The sequence below is a fragment of the Scardinius erythrophthalmus genome (genome assembly GCF_964197995.2).
Source record: "Scardinius erythrophthalmus genome assembly, chromosome: 1".
NCBI lineage: Eukaryota > Metazoa > Chordata > Actinopteri > Cypriniformes > Leuciscidae > Scardinius > Scardinius erythrophthalmus.
The window spans coordinates 63,347,295-63,355,354 of NC_138221.1; the positions used below are offsets into that span (position 1 = coordinate 63,347,295).

The window sequence follows — 8,060 nt, forward strand, 5'->3', positions numbered from 1 at the left end:
GAAAAGAGAGCGCTGCTCATGTGTGACCAAGAAGGATGAAGATAGCTTTTAATTAGTTGATTCAAGGCTATTTTTCATTTCACGGTATAGCTAGTATTCGAGTCTCTAGCTAGTGTGGTGACCCTAGAGTGACCGAATCCATCCTGCTCTGGACAGGCAGGAACGATCTTTAATTTGCGTTTTCCGCTGTGATGAAGTAATGAAATTCATTCCTGTGAGCACAAGGGCAGTTGTGACACTGGTGAATTCAGGGTGTAGGTTAGTAGTTGACTAATTATATGGACATGAAGTTTTTAGAGAACTTGTAAGGTTTGTATTTATATTCCTCAAACAATCTGGTCAGGGTTTGTTTCTCCACCCAACAAATTAAACTAAACAAATATGATATTTATTTTTTAGCTTTTAGTTTACTTTTTACGAAATGTAAAATCTGCAAATGACTTGCATAAGAAGAATCTTCTTTATATCATTGCTTGCACACAAATGTTTGTAAAAAATGGTGTATATTTTGATGGTCCCTTTTGAATCTGTTACTATTAGTAACTTTGCAACTGAATGTCAACTAGCAGTCATTAGAGTATTAGTAGACTGTCTGCTTAATTTATGCAAAAACGTTTATTGTGTCAACTTATTATAACCCTAACCCGACCAGTCTACAAATACTCTACTAACAAGTCAAGTCAAGTCAAGTCAAGTCAAGTCAAGTGTATTTGTATAGCGCTTTTCACAATACAGATTGTATCAAAGCAGCTTCACAGTATTAACCCTCTGAGGTCTGAGCTGTTTTCTGGGCCCTGGAGGTGTTCTGACATGCTCTGACATTTGTGGTTATTTCTGTTACTTGTGACATTTTCATGGCTAAAGTCTAATTACACTGTATTCAGCACAAACTCTGCTACAATAATATATCAGCAGCATGTATGTAAAAGTTTGTAGTTTTGAGATAATGACATTTATGCGTGGTTTGTGAAAATACAAAAATAAATTCTCACTGAAATAAGGTCATGAAACCCATACTGATTATTTCTTCACAAGACTTTTGAAAATTGTATCACGTAGCCTAGAATATTTGCTCTAAAACTATGTGAGAATCACCCTGACTGCTCATTCAGAGAAGACAATATATTGATTTAAAAAATTTACGACGTGTTTTGTGTTAGAAAGCAATATGCGAAGGGGCGGATCACCTCATTAATATGAAAGCTTTCCACACCTGAGAAAGACAAAGAACCTCCCTAATGGCCCTATTAGGAGCTTATCAGGGCCCATCATTCTGACCACCCTTGCACAAAGAATGAGGAGATTTAAAAAAGAATGGCTTTTAAAATTGTTTGGATTTATTTACAACACAACATAATCCAAAGATACACAACAAAAAAGCACTTATTGAAGAAAGAGACCTTTGTGCCATTCCTAAAAACATTGTACATACCTTTCATTTTCTAAGGTGTTTGATTTTCACTTTACCATGTTCATGTACAGAGACATGTACTGTGAATGTTGAAGTCAGCAGGACTCAGTGGCATCTGGGCCCTGAAAAAAAAAAGTGAACATACTGATATCAAGAGAAAGGCCTGCACGATTTTGGGAATACATTTTAGATTTTTCTTGTTAAAATTGCTTTTTAAAATTCACAAAATACACACACACACTCACACAAATGTTTCCAACAATATATAATGAACACCAGGTTTGTTGTGCCTTGTAGGTATAGCCCAGCTAACAATTTAACGTTCTGGGAACGTTCTGGGAACGTTAGTTTTTGGTTCCCAGAACGTTCCCAGAACGTTCCCAAGAACGTTCCCTATTGGTTAGCCAGGAAAGTTTTCTTTACGTTAATAGAACGTTCCCTATAGGTTAGGGGAACGTTCCCGGAACGTTGCCGAAAGGTTCCCAGAACGTTCCCGAAAGGTTCCCGCAAGGTTCTCGTAACGTTCCCGGAAGGTTAGGGGAACGTTCCCGGAAGGTTAGGGGAACGTTCCCAGAACGTTGCCAAAAGGTTCCCAGAACGTTCCCGGAACGTTCTCCTAACGTCTACACATCCTGATATACCTGTACACAAATTATAGGTCTACAAACATATTCTACATTGTTTATTGTTCAAACACTTAAGAATCCTATGAATATATTATTACAATAAATTGAATTTACAGAAACTATCATTAATAAGTAAATCAATCAGTTTGTATTCAATAAATAAATCAGCACACAATCCATGTTTTTGTTGATTCATTGTTTAATTATCAACCTAAAATAAGTCATTAAAAACAGCGTTAGCAAAATGTATTCAGGAACAGTAATTTACATTTAATATTTCAAACATGAAAATATTTCAATAAATAAAACTGCACAAACATTTTAATTAAAACTATCTTTTGCAAACTGTAGCCTATAACTTTGGCTAAGAAGTTGAAAAAGTATTTATTTATATACAATATACATGAATGTGCCAATCTTCACACCGCTCAAAACATTTAAACTCCCAACACCATCTGCAAATTTAACAAGAAAATAAAAAGACAACGTGTTACATGGACACACAATCCCATGCCAAAATTCAAGCCCTGTAATGGCATTAATATTCATCTGGAGCAAATGAAAAGAGTGAGGTGGGATTGTGTGTCACAAGCTGTAGGAGATATGAGAGCACGAGCGCTGCTGGTATCATGTATTTATTCAGATATTTCAGCATCAATGTGTATAGAAAAATTTATATATTTCAAAACACTACATTGCATTTATTTATATTGCACTATTTATTATTTCAGACTACAAATCAAAAAAGGAATGTTTTATATAGGGGTAAGGATACCCATTAAGCCTCTCTCTCTGAAGTCAAATAAAAAACAGAGAAAATAATATTTAAGTCTAGTGAACTCTGACCTGCGAATTCGCTCTACCTTTTATGTATAAGTCTCACCTCCAATGAAGAATTTGAAAACCTGTAACTGCTGTGTTGTTTATGAGAAAGAAAGTGAAAAAAAGTTTGAAACTGCCATCAATTTTTTTTTTTAATCTCTGTGACTTTACACCTACAAATTCCACTGTCACAGGTGCTCAGTTTTGCTATAATGAAACCCTCACAGAACATGGTAATAATCAGCCATCCATGCAAAAGCAAAGGTCGGTGTAGTTTACAGGTGCATCTGTCCAGGCCAACATCTGATGCCTTGATGCCTTCCGCTGGAACCTGAAATAAAAAAAATAGTACAGTTCAAAATCTATCATACATACATCTCATCTGGTATCACAAATTATCATTCCAGGTTCACTTTAAGATATGCTCAATATTAGTGCTGCACGATATTGAAAAATTTAGAGTTTATTTAGAGATATCAGCCGTATGGTTTAGTGCATGCGCTAACGGCTCCAGGTTTGTATCTGGTAAATTACCCCACTAATAATGCCCAGAATGGTACCAAACTACTACAGTAGTACAAATAGGTTCTGTACTCATTAAACGAGGCATTGGAAAGTTTGTAAGTACATCAGGAGTTTATTTAAATAACACTTGCCTGACGGCGAATGCTACTGCTGATGTTGACGTCACTTTATGAGTACAGAACCTATTTGTACTACTCATTTTCCCCGACATAGAGCAGACCGGCACACAACAAAAACTGCTGTTCGGATGTTCCCTTTTCTGATATTTTAGCCTTCGTGACATTTTAATTAAAACAGAAGTAAGAATTAAGCAAAAATTAACAGTAAACTCAGAGATCACCTACCGCTGCAGATGTGTACGGAAGTGAAAAGCGGAAATGCTTAGACCTCTTTCCGGTTCAACCGCTGGGCGCTCCGCATAACCCCTATTGGGGGGATTTTGTAGAGGAGTGAACCTGCATAGAAAATTACAATAGATAACAAGCATAGATAAATACAATAGAAGAAAAACACAGTTGAAATAAGCAGTGCATTATGTTTTTCAGTTAAATCTAACTTATCAGGTACAGAAATTGATTTATCAAAATGTAAAATAAGTCTTCAGTGTAAAAATAAAATAACTATAAAATTAATGTATCTTTGCTAAAGCTACAAGTCATTTTCTCTTTTGATGTTTGATCACCATTGGCGACACAAACAGCTGCGGGTACGTTAGGCTGCTGTCCCTTTAAGACGAATGCGCAGAACTAATATAAATGACACGTATCCGTTTTCTTTCTGTTTAAAACACAAGACAAGAGGAAACTCGCCATTTTGACTTCATTTTGCGTGCACGTGTCTGTAAAAAAAAAGTGAAAGAGAACTGAATTCGGCTAAACTCACCTTCTTCATCTACTGACTGTGGATGGCATCAAGGTCTTGTCCTGAAGAATACAGGGCCAAACAATAGGGATTTTATCTCATCTGGTAACAAGAGCAAAGCCATAACTTTAAGAACTCTACTGATATATTTACCCCCTGATATTGCATTGGGGATATCAATTCAAACATTTTTAAAGGCTAAGAGTATGAGCCACAGCTGCCCAAGATATCAAGGGGTTGCAAATTAGTCATGGCTATAAACCTGTATGCATGGCATCTACTTTGTATTTTTTATAAAGCAATGTTCTATGCATTTGTCCCTGTCAAATAAACATTAAATAAATAAATCTGTGAAAAATAAATGCCTAAAGTTGTCGACCCCCTGAACCGCATTTAAAAGTACAAAGAATTTCAGTATTGATCAATAAAAAAAATACATAAATACCTTTGAGTTGGACAGTATGGTGTCAGTCTCATTGGCCAACATAATTCAAAACAGACCTAAAGAAATAAAATAAAATATAGTAATCATCAGGATATCATGTTATCATAATAGTTAAATGAATTATTATAACTATGACCATTATAATATTGTATTAGTCGCCTATTATTTAGCTGATTATTTCGCTTACAGGCTTCTCAAGGACAATCTCACTGAAAAAACTTGGGGTTAATGATTTTAAAATGTGAGACTTATTTCAAAAGCATAAATCTTACAGAACCCAAACCTTTGAACAGCAGTGCACTGCATGTTTGAGGTGGTTTTGCTTACTAGTCATATGGTTCATAGAGATTTTCTTGGACAGGGAGTGCAGCAGGCCATCACAGCATGATGATCTAGGAACATAACATGCTGTTTGTCACAGAGCCAAAAATATTACATGTGATAGGTTTATTACAAGGAACCAAGCTAGAACAGAGGTGAAATGCATAAAAGATAAATATACAAATCTTAAGATAATACATTGTGAAATATATGCATATGGAATTATCATCATGATTAAACAATAACTCACCCCTTGTTGTAGAGTTTTATTTTTTCTCTCGCTATTCTGAAATCACATTTTAGCAATATTGGTTAGTGACGTCACTGATTAAGTTAACAATACAGTGCATTCTTTTAGTTTAGCCTAAATAAATTAGCTTACTTCCCATTGACAAATTACCAGCAAAACTATCAAAAACTGTTATCTACACTAAATATGTGTTTAAAAACCCAAACTTTCATAAATAAGACCTCAACTTAACGTAACTTAGGCCTAACGTTGTCTTTTGAAAACGGTTAGCTAGCGTAGATGCTAACGGACTTTTTCAAAGACATAAAACCATTTTTTTTTAAATAAATATTTAACAGAAGCGTGTCAATTACACGTAAGAAATGTGTCAGGGGCGTTTGTGTGTATTATTTGTGAGATTTTGTTGTCTAAACTTACCTGAAAGCAGTGAAACCAACAGCGAGAGACGGGAGTTTTGTTGTTTGTCAGTTGTCGATGACGTTTCCATCTGCTCTCGCGCTGCGCACGTGCTCCAGTGTTTGATCACGCGCATGCGCATTAAAACACTTCAAAGTCACACAGCATTTAACATATAGAATTAAAATATATAACATAATTTAAAATATCATTAATAAAAAGTTATTGCGAATAGATCTGAACGTTGTTGGTTATCTTATAACCTTAGGGGACCGTACTGACGACGTTGTCAGTTGAATCTGCCTGTTAATAGTAAGTGATATTAAAAAATAACCTGCAGAGAACGTTCTCAGAACGTTCTCTTTAGGTTATAAAAATAAAACCTAAAACCTACAGGGAACGTTCCGGGAAGGTTCTCTTTAGGTTATAAAAATAAAACCTAAAAATAACCTGCAGGAAACGTTCTGGGAAGGTTCTCTTTAGGTTATAAAAATTAAACCTAAAAATAACCTACAGGGAACGTTCTGGGAAGGTTCTCTTTAGGTTATAAAAATTAAACCTAAAAATAACCTGCAGGGAACGTTCCGGGAAGGTTCTCTTTAGGTTATAAAAATTAAACCTAAAAATAACCTGCAGGGAACGTTCTGGGAAGGTTCTCTTTAGGTTATTAAATAACAACCTGCAGGGAACGTTCCCAGAACGTTCTCTTTAGGTTATAAATTTAGACCTAAAAATAACCTACAGGGAACGTTCTGGGAACGTTCCCTTAATGTTATAAACATAGATCCTAAAAATAACCTACAGGGAACGTTCCCAGAACGTTCTTGTTTGGTTCCCAAAAAAATAACCAAATGGGAACCAAACGGGAACGTTAGGGGAACGTTCTGTGTTTGCTGGGAGGCTATGCGCAGTGCTGCATAAAATAATAATAATATAGCAGCCTATATATATTTTCAAAAATATTTCAGTAACAACTAAGCTAGAGAAAAATATATTGATTATAATGTTACTTCAAATGTTTCCATTCGTTATGATGATATGAAATGAGATAATAGTAAAAACATGAAGCCGTTTGGAGCGTTTTGCTTTTCCAAAATATGATACATTCAAACGCGATCGCGATCAAAAATATGATACATTAAAACGCGATCGCGATCAAAAATATGATACATTAAAACGCGATTGCGATCAAATATAAAACATTATGGTTAGGCCTACCATATACATAGCCTATCTGAGCAGATATCCACAAACACAGTAACAGTAAACACGGGTCTAAATATTATAATATTCCCCATATATCTAGCAACAGTTCAACTGCAATGTGAAATTTATGCAACAATAGCAAACTAATATGTAAGAATTTCTTACCTTATCTTTCTTGTCTTCAAATATCGTTCTTCTTCTTCTGATGTAAATCCAATGTAAGCTCAGGCACGTCTTTCAAACTCGACGAAAAGTGAAGTGAAGTGTTTTGTTGTTGAGGTCAGGGCCGGCGATTGCTATAGGCGAACTAGGCGGTTGCCTAGGGCGACAAATGTGTTGGGGGGCGCGGACGCACTCTAGTGTCGCCCTATCTACTTCCCATATTAATCATAAAATTATAACGAAACGCGAAATGTTTATTAAACATGATCAAAGGGCGCCCCCTCAACCACACGTTTAATTACTTGTCAACCTGATTATTAGATTGAATTTATGATTTTTGTCGACCATTTCTGGATTGGCGGGGGGTGGGAGCGTTGCGTTACGTTACGTTAGGGACTGTTCGTTATTTATTTAAGGGGCCACCGGAGGAGTTTTGAGATCTGTTGTCAAAAAAGACATGACCCTCCCTTCGCCAGCAATAATTTTTTCTATGACCCTCCAAAATGATTGTGAAAAAAGGCATGACCCTCCCCGATAATTTATCGATTAGCCTACTTCTGCAAAGATGTTCAGATAGCCATTGTTTTTTTTTTTGTTTTTTTACACCATAAACTCTTGCTTTCTCATCTTACTAGGGCTGTAACGATAGACCAAACCCACGATTCGGTTCGTATCAAGATTTTTGATTTTAGATTTGAAAAAAATCATGTTTTCGGTGCTGATGCGGTGTGACTCGTTCACCATGTGGGTGGCGCTGCGAATAAAGCATCTAAAAGCTGTCACAAAATAACCGGCAAAAGTAATGATTATTAGCCTAATATGTCAGATATAGCAAATATAGCAAGGAGACATTTTAATTGTTTATTAATAAACAAGTGTTTTCTGTGTCGACTGCAAAGATGAAGTTGACAATGAAGTTGACAATGCGTCGCGATCTTCTCAGAACGCGCCAGAGAGAAATGCATATTTCAAAAGCAGAAAGCAGTCTGTTTTCCTTCGTTTTGAATTGTTCTGTTTAAAAGTAGACATTTCAAG

At 35.8% G+C, this 8,060-nt stretch overlaps 1 long non-coding RNA gene across 1 annotated transcript; it reads right to left on the reverse strand.

Annotated features, from left to right (window-relative positions):
• Positions 1-2,231: 2,231 nt before the first annotated feature.
• On the reverse strand, positions 2,232-4,871 carry LOC308687711. The gene is made up of 4 exons (XR_014029786.1): positions 4,691-4,871; positions 4,267-4,307; positions 3,729-3,839; positions 2,232-3,190 (listed from the first exon to the last, which is right to left on the reverse strand). It is a non-coding gene; the product is annotated as an uncharacterized lncRNA (long non-coding RNA).
• Positions 4,872-8,060: the final 3,189 nt, after the last annotated feature.